This window comes from Dryobates pubescens, chromosome 15, assembly GCF_014839835.1.
Source record: "Dryobates pubescens isolate bDryPub1 chromosome 15, bDryPub1.pri, whole genome shotgun sequence".
Lineage (NCBI taxonomy): Eukaryota > Metazoa > Chordata > Aves > Piciformes > Picidae > Dryobates > Dryobates pubescens.
In genome coordinates this window covers 16,129,742-16,145,554 of record NC_071626.1, presented here as the reverse complement: position 1 = coordinate 16,145,554, position 15,813 = coordinate 16,129,742, and positions in this window count along the sequence as shown.

Here is a 15,813-nt window from a genome sequence, read left to right as displayed (position 1 = left end):
GCGGCAGCAGCAGGACAGGGCTGGGGACCACTAGAATCATAGAATTGTTTCAGTTGGAAAAGCCCTCTAAGATCATTGAATCCAACCAGCAACCTGACAGAACCATGGCCATTAAACCATGTCCCAAAGTCTACATGGTTTTTGAACACCTCCAGGGATGGTGACTCCACCAACCTCTCTAGGCAGCTTGTTCCAATGCCTGACCACTCTTTCAATATAGAACTTTTTCCTAATATCCAACCTAAACCTCCCCTAGTGCAACTTTGGGCCATTTCCTCTTTGTCCTGGGTTAGCACAGCCCATTCTCACAAGCCCCCACACATGGGAGTAAAAAGTAACACAAAACCACCTCTGGGTTGAGATAAGGAATATAATGAGATAGTACAATGTACAATTACCTTAGTCTAGTTGCAGAAAAGCACAGAAAACAACAATGAAATGGTTCCCTATACCAAAGCCAGCCCAGAGGAAAAGACCAACACCCAAAACCTGGAAACCAGAAACAGCATCTGGAACAGGAAGCCTCTCATGTTAAAAGCTTCAACCAGCTTGTTCATCCTGCAGCTGTCATGATGGTAGCATAGTATTGAATATCGTCAACAGATTCAACTCAATGACACTCTTGTTCTATTACTTGCTGCTAGGGAGTGAAGACTAACATCTACCTTACTATGACCTCTTTTCAGATAGTTGTAGACAGCAATAAGATCTCACCTCAACTTCTCCAGACTAAACAATCCCAGCTCCCTTAATTACTCCTCATAAGGCCTATTCTCCAGACCCTTTACCAGCTTCATTGCCCTTCTCTGGACATTCTCTGGCAACTCAATATCTCTCCTGTAGTGAGTGGCCCAAAACTGAACACAGTATTCAAGGTGTAGCCTCAGCAGTGCTGCATACAGGGGCACGATCACTTCCCTGCTCCTACTGGCTACATTACTCCTGATACAAGCCAGTTGGTCCTGTTGGTCTTGGCCATCTGGGTACATTGCTGGCTTATGCTCAGACTGCAGTCAATGAGCATACCCAGGTCCTTTTCTGAGGGACAGTTTTCCAGCCAGTTTCCCCCAAGTCTGTAGCACTATGGGAATATAACACTGAAATCAGCATTTGCTGTGTTGGAACAGACTGACAAGAAGTAGGAACACAAGGAGTATTTAGGAAAATCGAGGGATAGGGAGTACTCTGATGCCTTGAAGTGGTGAGTCTAATTCTTTTATTGTGGAGTGTAAGCCAGTATCAAATCTGCAGACATTCATGCATGTACTCTGTTGCAAAACTGGCACATAAGAAAGGAGGCTTCATCTCAGAAGATATAAATAGAAGAATTAAGGGAAAGGACCATGAGCTGGAATGACAAAGGACACTGTGGCTCAGAATTAATGAGCACTGGCAGGAAGGCATGGAGAAAACCTGTTCAGCTCCTGTATGCTTCATGCCAACATCTGTCCTTAACCTCACTTCCCCCATTCTTCTCTGTTCCAGCTTCAAGTAACACCAACTGTGAAGGAAAGAGGAGGGTCAAATAAGGTTGTCTTGCTTAAGGCGACTCCACTTCTTTTCCTACATGTACAGATTTTCCCATGCTCAGACTGCCTCAGGTTACTCCCACATGAACAGCACATGAATGTAAGACAGTGTTTTGCATGCCAAGAATGTGACAAAAGGTGTAATTCAAGCAAAGGGTGGCTAACCAGCTCTCTCACTATTTACTCTTCCTGTTACCATAGCATATTAGGGATGAGTCTGAATGCAAGGTTAACGCTATGAGTGGAGTCACTCATGGGTCTTGTTTGGAAATTATAGAGCTAGAGTCAACTAGTATTACACTCCCTAGAGAGAGGGAGAGAGAAGGAGATGCCACAAAAGGTTGACTATTCATACCTCTCTCAGGCAAGTTATTTAGGAGAGAATGAGTTGTTCTCATTGTGAAAGTGGTGGATCCAGTCATTCGCATGGCCAGTTTTGAGATGATGTGTATCAAGATGATTCGCATCAAGAAGGTGCAACTTGCATCTGCTGAGGATAAAACATTGAGATATAATTCCTAGTGGAAAGACTTCAACCAGTAGGGAGGGCTAGAGGAAGTACAGTTTCATTTTGTAAGTTATCTTAGTGAAAGCCCTCTAGCAAGTGAACAAAGTATAGATGGCTTCATTAACTGAACTGCATCAGTCTATCTGCTCTGGCATGACTGTCTTAATGTTAGCAGTCTGTGAACAAGATGTTTCAAAGACAGGCAGACAAGGGAGAAGCTGCACTTAGGATTCACATTGCAGGTTTAAGAAATGAAAGAAATTTACAAGAAAATTTAAAATCTGGTGGGGTAGGTAGCAAAAGAACAGTTTTCAGTAGTGGAGGTTCTTCTGAGGTTCTTCATTGTTTGCATTAAAGAAATGGGAACTGATAAGAGAGGGTTAAGGGGGCCAGACAGGTTCCATTTCCCTCTAAACCAGTGTCAGAACTATTTTACAGAAAGATCCCTGAAGGATAGATCTACATCCTGCCTGCAAGCAACAGGACATTTTCCCTGCTTGTTTGTTGTGACTGGTTTACATATCCAACCTAGAAAAGCAGAGCAGAATGTGCTTCACTAAATGTTGCCCTCCATCTCCAGCCTCTGGAGCAAGCACACTAGGTACAACAGAGGAGCATCAGCTAGAGACAGAAAAGATAAGACTGGTGTATAGGTCAAAGGGATATGAGGGCATGAAATGATTCCTGATTTCTTCTATTTCAGATCCTGGAGAGGTTGCTCTGAAGCTATAGTGTATGTTATTTTTTAAAGTTATTATTTATTTCTCCTTAATCTATGTCTGCCTACAGAGCCCTATCCAGCATCTTTTTCCTTACCCAAGCTTAAATACCACCATTCCCTGCCTGTGGTTCCCACTGGGCAGTATCCAGACATTCCAACTTTGACTGCTTCTCTCTGTGTACCACAACAGTGGTGCAGATTCAAAGTTGCAACCATGAATGATGCACTCACATCTGTTTTCTTACAGGAAATACAGCTGTAAATATAACAGTTCTATGTAAAATAAAGCATACTTTCCCTGTAGCATCTTCTCAAGAAGTGTAAATGCCCCTTTTCCCCCTTATAACTGGGGATCTTCTCTCCCATGTGCATACACAGACACTCATATCCTCCCTATTAAAACACCCCCCAGATGAAGCTAGGAAGTAAATCTTTTAAGCATGCTCAAGGCATTTCTGCTATACAACCTCAATTCATCTCATGACTATATTTTATTAGATAGTTGATCAGTTTCAGCTCAAGGCAATTTTTGCCTGTAATGGGGGTTTGAATCACTGCAAGTATAATGAGTAGTGAGGCAGGGTAGAAATGCTTACTACTTTTAAATGTTAAACCTCATAGATTGTTTTGGAAGTACCAAGCAGAGGAGCTTTATGGTGAAGAAATCATTTTGACAATGTGTCCAGTAGAAGGTACCATGCTACCTAAACCAAGAAACAGAAGAGCTGCTCTGGTCTGCCAGCTGGTCAATTTTCAGGTCTTAAAATAGTGTAGTGCTAGACACTGCCACAGTTATGATATGGTAAATATGTTTTACCAGTTCTCATATAGGCATTAGAGCTGCATGTCCTCCAGTACTCCACGTACTGGTGAGACTTTTCAGGCACAGGAAAGGTGTGACTGACTGCTGCCTCTGTCAGGCTGTCTGGGGGAATAAAATGGACATTTATGGAAGTCTCAGCAATATGACTAGTAACCAAGGGAGCAGTTTTTCCATTCTGATGCTGTCAGAGTGTGTGTAGACCCTGCTACTCCCACACAGACTTTCAAAGGAACCTGGAAATAGGGCAGGGAAGTTGCCAGCTGCCTTTTTTTTTTTTTGCAGCCCGTGCACAGTGAGAGCAGAGAGCTACTAGTGGTATTCCAAAGATGTTCTACCTTCTCACCATAGATGTTGTCATGGTGAAAGGACAGCTTAATCAGGCTGGGAGTGTAGAAAACCTTTATTTCCCAGGGGATGCTCCAAAGTGACCAGTATTTCAGGTGAGATGCCTCTGTTCTCTTCAGTAGTTCTTTGTATGAAATAAATTATGATCTAAAAGAGAATAGAAGAGGAAACATGACAATGGATGATCCAAGATCAGTAGTCTGTGAGTCTTCCAAGAGAAAAACAATCTCTTTTTACTGGGGAATATCAGCTCATGATGTCAACTCAGAATTTTCTTTGAGGAGTTTCTCCAAACTTAGCGCAGGTTTCCAGCCTGTCTGTAAGAGTCTCTTGCAAATCTTCTGTCAAACAGAGTGATTTATTTTTTTTTGGCTCTGGCTTAGTTTGAAAATAGAATGTATGTGAGGATGAAGTTCCTCTGAACCAGAAATTCTGTTCTGCAAGCATATATCTGCCCTACTCCATAGATCTGTACAGCATCCACTGCTAGGATGTGAACACAATGGAACACTACAGATGCATGACACAGACACTGGTCTCCTTCCCATCACAGAGATGGATGCATGAAGACATACACACAAAGTAGTTACACATTAAAAGTATCAATGGTAGAGACAGGGCTATAAGCCAAGGGCTTATCCATGGTTTTATCCAAAGTATAAGGCCCCCATCCAGCAGTGCAACTGCTCATACAGCACCAGTGCCATCAACCAAAAAGAGAAGGTAGTTTCCACAAGAGGTCAAGAAGTACCCTCATGACTAGGAGCACAGAGAAAAGAACAACCAGCCAGCTGTACACAAGCTCCTGGGCCACTGGCATTTGGACCTCATTATCCATTGCTGGCCCCTCAGCTGGGGCTGCAGCTTCCTGCAGCAACAATTTGAATGGCAGAATTTCACTGAGACTCAAAGCATCAGCAGCCAGGATGAACTTTGCGCAGTTATACAGTGCAATGGTAAGTTGAAGTGGGTATGGAGAATCTTTTTGTCATTCTTCCGTCTCAGAACATCCATTCTACCTTGATCTAGCTGCCTGTGCTCACATTCACAACAGAACTTGGAGGCTGAGCTAATGCTTGACAGATCTACATTTAAGTAATCAAAATTTAAATTCTGCCCATGCAGCTTTGCAGTTATCTCAGTTCCTTATATGCCTAAGATTCCTCTGTGAGGCTCCTGAAATGCTTGTATCTCTGCATCTACCTTGAACACACTGAGATGCTCACATCCTAATTTATATTTCAAACAAAATATTGAGGATTGCCTTAATATTTACAAAAATACATGACAGAAAATGTCCCTTCTCAAGTTCCATATTTCACATTTCTTTTTTTTCCTCCACATAACCAGGAAGCAGATGGAGCACATATTTTCCTTTGTGACTTGATGGTTTGAAAAGTTGCCTGTTTTATAAGGTGTCCTGGCTCAGTACCTTCCTCTGCCTAAGAAGATATGAATACATACCATAAGACATGACTCTAAGACCTGAATTACAGAATCTTCTTGGATGGTGCTCTTCAGCTCTGTTGCTGAATCTGTTACTATCTATGGGATGCAAGTAAATATTTGTTGTGGCAGAGAGAAGGAATGCAAGGTTGACTCTTTTGTCACGGTCACAGACCTCACATATGAGATGCAGATGATCTTACTACCTAGCTGTCTTTTTTATTTGGAAGCAGGATACATTCCATTGATATTTTATTATTAAACCAGGCTCATATAAAAAGTTCAAGTTGCCTCAGGAAGAAGAGATATTTGAATCCAGATTCTTGGATCCTAGATGAGTACCCTAACTAATTAGCTAAGAAGAGACCCTGCTTCTGTTTTAGGTATGTTTAGTCAGGAGAAGATTCATGTTTACAACAAAAATCTGAGAAGAAACAAATAACTCTCACTAGGTTTAAGCTCCAAAGAGGCACAAAATTTAATATGCTCCTTTCTCCTTGGTATTTCCTCTGGACTAGTTCAGATAGTCTCTGTGTTTCAGCCTGGATTATGTGAATCAGTCTCAGACATTAGGCTTTTTCCCCAGGCAACTGCACTGATAGCCTGGATACCAAAACTGGGGCTGTGAATACAGTTCAGAGCGAAGCTAAGCATGCTCACAGTAAAGCCCAGCAATACAGAGCCAGGCTCTCTCCTACAAGTAACATTGCTCTGGTCAAACATGTGTTGCACTACATAAAAATTAAGGATGCTACCTTTTTTCTTTTTCCCTAATATTTTCAAGGCAATATCAAGGGGGGAGGAGGATGGGGTCGATTGTTCAGTTCCTTAAGCATCAGTCAGGGTGGTGCTACTCACACCAAGCCACAGAGGAAGGAGCATGGAAATACAGTAGTCAGTAGAATTGAGCATGGGAAAGACCCTGATGGGAGTCTGACTTTTTTCTCTTGCTTAGAAAATAAAGCCTTAGTTTTCTTTGTGGTTGTTAGGGCAATGGCTGATATAAACCATTGGATCTACACCTACCTTAAAGAATGTGTGCTGATTTATACAGGCTTATAAGCATGTAGCCCTTGTTGGGTAATGCAACACACCCCTTCTGGAAAATTTCAGTTTTCAAGGATTTCATCAGTTCTGCTCTTTTTAAAAACCTATTGGCCACAAGTGTAAGCTCTAGTGGAATGAAGCCAATACAAACACCAAGGCCATGACTTGCAGTTAAGCAACAGAAAATGCTGTTAACAGTGCTACTGTAGGATGAGGTCTCAAATGAAGCAGACAGGAATTTTCTGTGACAAATCACTGCTAATATCGTAAAGGAGGGTCAGCTATACAAAGAATTTCCTGCCTTTCAGACTAGAAAGTCAATAATGAGAGCAGTGAATATTCAGAAGGGGAGTTTTATGAATAAATCCTTGTAACAGCAGAAAAAAAAATCTCTGCAGTAAATATAGCCATGAAGTGTTAAATCCAAAACAAGACCAAAACAGAGCTTGACAGTATAAATGCAGGAATAACTGATGCCATCTCTGGAGCAGAGAGCAATGCTAAATTCTAATCATAAGCTTATTACCACAAGTCATTACCCAGAACAGCCAGATCAGAGCTTTCTAGAGATTTTATGCTTTAGTTTACAGTATAACCCTAGATTTATCAGTTTTTTTGAAATCATGGAAGGAAATTGTCCAGCAAAGTGAGGTCTGAACCTTAAGACATACGAGTGTGTAGACTGAACATTCCCTTCTGCAAAATGGGCATTCCCCACCCTATCAAGCTTTTTTATGCTGGAAAATAACAAAGTAGTTGTCTTTCTGCTGCAAAATAAGACCTTGCTAGTTTCTAGCTGCCTAAATAGGAGCCTTAAACCAGTCTTTGGGTAGGGAGAATAGAGAAAGTCAAAACATCTTCCCAAAAAATGGGATGCCTGATGAGCGCCTGACACCTCAGATGTACTGGGAATGCACAGACCTTCACAGGTGCAAGATTTACTTTTACACGCTACCAGTATTCTTGGCTGTTAGACCTCCAGAGACAGAATCATTTTCTGAAGCAGCAATGTTTTCAAATAAGAGAACACCTCTGTAGCAAAGGTCTTCAAAAGAAATTCATGGACTCATCCATTTATTTCTCTTGCATGATGCAGACCTCATGTAAAAGGCAAACTTTGAGTAAACCTTTTTTAGATTCCTATGGTGGAAAAGGGAAGACAATGCTGCCCTTGTTCCTCATCCTTTGATCTCTTCAGACTGTAAAGCCTTTTGGCCAGTCATAGTAAGCACACATGAGCCTTCACCTCTGACAAAGCCCTGGGGTACTTCATATGCCTAATCACCCCTCCATACTGTGCCTCTGATTATAGTAAGCCACAATGACTATTCACTGTGTTATTCAAACAAGTCATGTATTGATTCATTCACAAATGACATAAGCAACAGATACATTTAGCACATTGATTTGTTTAGCAGCCTTGGGGGGGGGGGGGGGGGGGGTGAAAAGACCAGTTCTTCCAAAAATCAAGACACCTGTTTGAGTAGTCAAAGGGAGTGAGGAAAACCAAGAGCAATAGTAGATACGAGCTCCTCTCTTTAGGCCTTTTCTTGGCTTCTTTTTGTGAAGCAGAATCTTGATCGTAACGATAAGAGGTGAGACACATGGTTTTACTGAAGCCACAGAACATAACACACAGGTTGGAAAGGAAAAGAAAGTCAGAAGCAATTAAATCTTGCAGCACTGACTACAGCAGCAATCAGTACCCTGAACACATGAAGTGTTAGATGATTTTGCAAGACACACTTTTCTCATTTGTGAATCAGGATTTTTCTTGATACAGAATTGTAAAATGAATAGCATCTTAAAGTCCTAGACTGTATCTTCAGCTCATTGATTTAACAATCTATGCCTATAGCTAAAATCTATCCAGGATGGCAGATTCATTCAAGGATAAAGGAACAAAGGTGAGTGCAAACCATGGGTAATGACTTGGATTCACAAGCTGCTTAAAACCACTGCAGCTTTCAAGAGACTTTCTTCCCATCTGTGATTCCTCTCTCTCTGCTAATACTTACAGCATGTTTTCTCACTTTGTGTGTATAGGCATGGTGGGGCAGAGGCAGACAGGGATCTACAACTACAGGCTGGGGTCAGAGTGGCTGGAGAGTGGCCAGGCAGAAAGGGACCTGAGGGTACTGGTTGATAGTAGCCTGAACATGAGCCAGCAGTGTGCCCAGGTGGCCAAGAAGGCTAATGGCATCCTGGCCTGGATCAGGAATAGTGCGGCCAGCAGGAGCAGGGAAGTCATTGTGCCCCTGTACTCAGCACTGGTTAGGCCACACCTTGGGTCCTGTGTCCAGTTCTGAGCCCCTCAGTTTAGGAAAGATGTTGACTTGCTGGAATGTATCCAGAGAAGGGCAACAAAGTTGGTGAGGGTTTTGGAGCACAAGCCCTGTGAGGAGAGGCTGAGGGAGCTGGGGCTGCTTAGCCTGGAGAAGAGGAGGCTCAGGGGAGACCTAATTGCTGTCTACAACTACCTGAAGGGAGGTTGTAGCCAGATGGGGGTTGGTCTCTTCTCCCAGGCAACCATCAACAGAACAAGAGGACACAGGCTCAAGCTGTGCCAGGGGAGGTTTAGGCTGGATGTTAGGAAGAAATTCTTCACAGAAAGAGTTATTGGAATGGGCTGCCCAGGGAGGTGGTGGAGTCACCATCACTGGAAGTGTTCAAGAAGAGACTGGATGAGGCTCTTAGTGCCATGGTTTAGTTGATTAGATGGTGTTGTGTGATAGGTTGGACTCGATGATCTCAAAGGTCTTTTCCAACCTGGTTAATTCTGTATTCTGTATTCAGAAGCCTGCTGGGCTTTATGAGCTGCCTGTTGCTGGGGTGTGTCCTCATCCTCAGCAAGCTGTGGCTGCCCAGGGCCACATTGCTTGACAATTTCAAATGCTAGAGTGTGGTGATGAAACTGGCCCAAGGGCCTTTATAAAACTGTTTTCAGTAGCGTCAATTTCCTACAAAACAAAAGAAACCCAAACAAACAGATCGTGTGAGTGAACAATAGACGCAGAACAAGAGTTCCTTCTCCTCCAGAGGAAAAAAAAAGGATGAATACAGCAGGCTATTCCCTTGCTGGAAAGGTGCACAAGCACCGCAGTTAATGTATATTCCAGCTAATGGGAATTGTAATCATTGGCAGCAGGCCTACATTTAACTCAGTACCAGCCCTAGCACAAGGGAAGCATTCAGAAGCAGCTCACATCCAAAGGCAGGCAAAATGAGCTGCCAATTGTGTCAGACATGCTGCCTCGGGGGAAACTCTAGCTTGTGGTGCTGCCTCCTGCTACTTTTTTTCTGATACGTTCCAGAACAGCCTGCCTCTCCCATGCCCAGCACCCATAAACCACCAAAATTACTAGTGTAGTGCTCTCATTATCTGTCAAGACTTCCTGATTGTGTGTGGTACTGTGCACAGGTGACAACACAACCAAGTTATCTTTCTCATTGCTGTGAAGGGTATGGACTGGTTTCTCTCTGAAGTTGTGGTGGTTTGCTCTTACTTTCTGCCTTCTTTACCTTGGCACGAAAGCTTACAAGCATACGTAATGGAAAAAACAGCAAATTCTCACCAACTTCTGTTCCTTGAAAAGCTATACATATAAGTGCATATGCATGTGTGTGTCTATGATTATGGAGAGAGAGAGAGTGGACTGCTTAGAGCATCTCCACCAATGAGAGGGAGAGATGTCTTTTATGGCTGTACAGCAAGGTAGTCTTGCACTGCAGTGATCTTACCTCTGTTTGCACTTGTCATTTGTCAGAAGCTGTTTCAACTGTTCCTTGCACCCTGGGCTGTGCTATCAAGCACCAAGAGACCAAAAGAACAGTCTGATTAGCTCAACTTACGCCAAGTCTCTAGCAGTGGGCCACTCTGAGAGAGACCTAGCTAGTACCTGTACACTGAACAATTCCCTGTTGCTAGGTTTCTTTAGTCCAGTGCAGCTGAACCATTGCTGCTGTTCCCAACTGCTTCTGTTGTACATAACATTAAAAACTGTAATGGAGGCCAGGCTGACCTAATTTCTTGTACATAACCAGTGGCTAAAATGATAGAAGTGTTTACAAATAATGATGGCTGTACTGAAGAGGAGAGGAAGGAAGTACTGACTCCTTTTTCTAAGGATTAAAATCAATGAGAATCAGGTAATCTAAAGGTGGTAGGGAACTGTATGAGATGTTTCTTCCTGGAAAATATCAGTGAAATGAAACTGAAATTTTCTGAGGAAAGGGAAGGTCTGTATGCCAATTCTGGAAAGAAACTTTTCCTTCCTTTTGGAAGAAAATAAACTGCAGAGGGTACTGCTCGTCAAGCTTGAGAGAGTACCCAGTCCCCAGTGGATGAAGGAAATCTTACTGTGCATTGTTGCAAGCTATAGAAAACTTGGATTCAAGTAACTCCCACATCTGAGACAGGAATCTTATCTGTGTATTGTCTATGTGAGGGGAAAGTTCTTCAGGATCCTCTTTTGTAAGCACTTAATTTCCTTCAAGTAAATCAATATTAACTGAGGCAGGGATCCCAGCTTGGCTCCTCCACATCCCATGAGCACGTCATAGCTGCAGTTAACACCTTCCTCACTCTTCTTAATGGATGTTTACTTATACAAAGCAAAAGCACTTCAGCAAAAGAAGAGGAGTGAATATCAACTTATCTCTGAATGGTGTTGGATTTGTCTTAACATAGACAGAACATTTTTTACAATGGAAAAAATTTTGCAGAGCAGGAAAATTGGTTTCCACTCAGCATTAATTGTGCCCCTGTAACAGGATATATAATACCAGAACTAGACTTAATAAACCTCATTTAGTGGGGTTTGGGTACTGAAATCCAAACCAAGAATGGCTTGGATTTAGTACTTCTTTTAGGTAAGCTTACAAAGCTCAAAAGGATTATGCAAATAGAAGAAGAAATGTTTCCATTTGGCTTCTCTTGGAGCCAAATCATTATGTTAGGTTCCACAGAAAGTGTTTTTATCTACAGATACAGGTTTTATGAATATCCTCTTTGGAGAAGCAGGCAAATGCCTAATGCAAAACAAAATGCCTATCTGTCTGTCTCTCTGTCACACATCTGTGTTCAGACAACTGTGTGACATTTCAGATATTAGGTTTCATCAGGCAGAATTTATGTCTCTAACAATGTGGATCTGCCTGGAAGACTGCAGCATCAAGACAGTGCATTGCTATTGTTATTCAGAGTGCAGGGAAGAAAAATACATCTGGGATACAGGCTACAGAATCTAGGTGCCATCAGAGAAAGCTATCATGGGAGTTCAGCAATACCACATCAGACCCATACTAGGTCCCCACTTGTAGCAACTCACAGTAGGACATCTATGCAACACTACCAGTATGGTGAGATTAACTGATGTAGCAGAGGCTGGAAAGCTCTTATAGTGCTCTCATGTAGTAATAAGTGGTCAGGAGAGCATTCAGAGGTACAGCAGGAGAAAAATGAATAACCCCTCAGGAGCAGTGCTGTGAGACAGAGAGTAAGAGAGAAAAGAACACAGGAGAAGAAATGTAGAAGAGGTAACATCTTAACAAATACATGTGCAGTTATAGTATGGAAGCAAAAGTTTCAGTCCAACTGCAGAGCATGAGATGAGAAAAGAAACAAACAAACACAAACCAACTCCAAACAAAACCAAAACAAACCAAAAACCCAAAACCACAACAAATACAGGAAATCTATCTTAGCACAGTGATCTGAAGATTCAATGACAGCATGACTCAGGAGCTGTACAGCCTCAAGATATTGGACATTCCCAGCATGATGTTTCCACTAATTATTACAGGGACTGATTTACAGAGAAGCTTATTGGGCTGTGGATGTTCCCATCTCTCCTAGACACTCAGGGAAGACACTGTTGGGGGATGAGAACAGTTTCCTCTGCTCTGGCCAATGTCCTCATTTACTCCTGCAGCCTCCAGTCAAATCTGGGCCTGTAAGTGGTCTCCCTTCCTGGCCATTTTGCTGGAAATGATGGTACAGGTGGAAACTGCTTGACCTCACAGGCCTGAAGGTGGTTGCCCTTCAGGACAGGTGTTACACCTTGTGCTAGCCAAGGGGTGGATGGATAGGGAAAGCAGAAGCTGCAAATTTTATCTGAAAACAGCTTGGCACAACCACAGTGATAACAATGGCACTGTGCTGTATGTGCTAGCAGGTTATTTAGGGGCATACAACACTTGAAAAAAGAGTAGGGAAAAATGTCCATGCACAGTCAGTCCTCTTGAGGCAATCTCTATGCTCCAGTGACAGACTGAGATGCTACTGAATGTAAAGTCTATATAGTTATTAAAGCAATTATGTAACTTGTATAACTTCTTGACCATAAAACTGAAACAACAGAAACAGGTAAGTGGCAGGTTCCATAATTACACACATTCCCCTTCTGTAAGGTCTCTCTGTCTCCTCACATAATGCTGGCCATTGCTAGCTTAACTGAGGGAAAAGCTAAAAGAACATCAAACCCTGTACCTTTCAGAACTGGATCTAACGGCTATGCCACATTTTAGTCAAAATAGGAAAATAAGGGAAGGAGCCAGATTATGCTGAAGCAGATGCTGGTAAATATCAAAGTGAGATTAAATGTTAATGGTAGATGAAAAAAAAAAAATTAAAAAGGAATTTAACATAATCCTTTTGGAAATGATAATATAAAGATGGTTGATCCCTTCTCCCTCTCTCTCCCTTTCAGCCACTATCTTCCTTTTCTAATTTTTATTTTGACAGTAATCCTAATGGAAAACATCAACAGCTGAGGTAAGTTTCTGAAACATTGGATAAAAATGGAAAAAGATGAAGGCTGCTTTGCAGTTTTTGCAGGTTACTGCCTCTGTGACAATAACCTCTTTTATTTTCCCCACCCCCTCCCTCTGAGGATCTGTGTGTCCTGCTGTCTTCAGTTAGAAAGCAGAGAGAACCATAGCAGATTAATGGGTTCAAGCATGTATCTCAGGGAGATAATAGCTCTGTTATTCTAATTTTCTCCTAATAAGCTTGGCTTGGTCTTAAAACATCTTCTCAGGCAAGGGGCCTGTACATATTTCAGTTCACTTTCAACCACAGATGAATATTTGCAGGAGAACTGGTAGGTCTTTATGGATAGCTGAATGGAGAGGAACTTTGTGGTAGGGCACTTGGATGGTGAAGTAGAGACTGCTTCCCCCAGTGTGGCGACATGCTAGCAGCCACAAAGTGGGAAGGATTTACATTCACTCTAGCAGCTAAGGTTGCTCTTCCTCCTGTTTTTAGTTTTTTCTATCGCCTTGCTCCATAGTCTTCTCCTATAGTGATCCAGAATTTTGTTTCCTCCTGGTTTCAGCTTCCAGGGTAAGAGGAATGGCAGGAGCAGAGAGCTGAGAATCAAGCACTGTATGCCAAGTTTGTGGCTTTGAACACTTTACCTGTGGTAGTTTCATTTGCCTCCCTCTTTGTCCTAATGGTCTCATTAGTTTACTCCTAATTATAATATCCACAAGTGCCTACTCTCTGTGGTTCCCTGTGGCTTGCTAAACAGTCTGCTGAGGCGTTACTGAATTCCAGGAGAGGCAGAGAAGATGTACGTGCCAATGCCTTTCCAGTGCTGCCTCACTGTGCTGTGGAGACACACATCACCACAAAGGAAATGGCTGACCCCGTTGGCAGCAAAAGGTAACCAAAGTGTCCAAAACCCCACCCAGGGCTATTGAGGTAATTAAGAAGACGCCCAATGGGCTCTTTGTCAGACTCATAATGAGCACATTTAAAATTAGTTTTCATCACTGTGACAGGGAAAGGAAAAATGTGATTTATTTAGCTTGTAGCCTGAATCTTCTCTCCACAGTCAAAGCAGGCTCCTATATGGAGCAGCCTCTGACCTGGATTAGTGGATTTCTATGCCTGGAGGCCACACGTTAGGATCTGCCTGGGCTTGGGCTGGCATCCCCACTTTTTACTCTGAGGGGACAGGCCAAGTTAGATGAGAAGGACCTCTGCAACCCCTCAAGCCTTTTCCCAGAAGTTCACATTCTGCTCCAATTCCCACAAAGGCCAGACTACTCTTCCTTCAAACAGCTGGGAAAGCACTCTAGATCACCCCTCTGTAAGAGATATGGAGTTAAGACCACAGGTGCTGATGAACGATGCTGACACCTGTAGTAGGCTTACACAGAATTGCACACCCAGGAGTCAAACCATGGCCCATTTCAGCTGATGCAGCTGGGGTATACAAGCCACCTGGGGTATACATGTACTGGGATATATGTGCCAAATAGATGTTACCACCAAAAAAAAATTCAGCCTTTCTGAAAATGAGGAAAATCACTGCTTACCTGGAACTTACATAGCTCTATGGGCATTAATTTGAAAGGAAAGGGTAAAGAGAACACCACAATGCTAAGCACAGTCATATGAACAAACGGGCACAGGCGAGATACCCTTGACACCAGCAGAGTGAAAGAATAAACTCAATACCACAGAAACTGTACTTGGTGCTTTTCTCCCTTCCACATGCACTGTTAACTTGTAATGCCTTATGTTTAATCTCATCAGTTGATTAACTGCTCTTATAACTGGGCATCATACACACAAAAAGCCTACATTTTCCTTTTGTTCATTGCATTGCAATTGCCAACACCACTTAAGCAAAGAGATCATTTCTGGTAATTTCTGTGGTAATGTAATTTGTGCTTTCATAGAATCATAGAATTGTTAGGGTTGGAAGGGACCTTAAGGATCATCTGGTTCCAACCCCCCTGCCATGAACAGGGACCATTCAAACTAGATCAGGTCACATCCTGCCTGGCCTTAAAAACCTTCAGGCATGGGGCTTCCACCACCTCCCTGGGCAACCTGTTCCAGTGTCTCACCACCCTCATGGTGAAGAACTTCTTCCTAACATCCAATCCAAATCTACCCATTTCTATTTTCTTTCCATTCCCCCTAGTCCTATCATTACCTGACACCCTAAAAAGTCCCTCAATAGCTTTCTTGTAGGCCCCCTTCAGATCCTGGAAAGCTGCAGTTAGGTCTCCTCGGAGCCTTCTCTTCTCTAGACTTGAACAGCTCCAGCTACCTCAGTCTGTCCTCATAGGAGAGGCAATCCAGTAAATAAAAAGTTAAAAGTTTAACTGAAAGCTAAAAATTTGCTAAGAAGACTTAATAGCAATCTAATCTCAGTGACTAAGATGCATTTAATATAGATAAACTGTATTGAGGTTACCTGCCAAGGTGGTGGAATGGTCATCTTGTGATCAAGATCAAGCACGACAGCATAAATACAGTCACATAGTGGAGTTATGACCACTATGGAAACCTGTCTCAGCATGAAGATTTGCAGATATGCTAGAGCATGGAAAAGGTGGCATACTGGTAGGTAAGAGGATGACAAGGATTAATTCT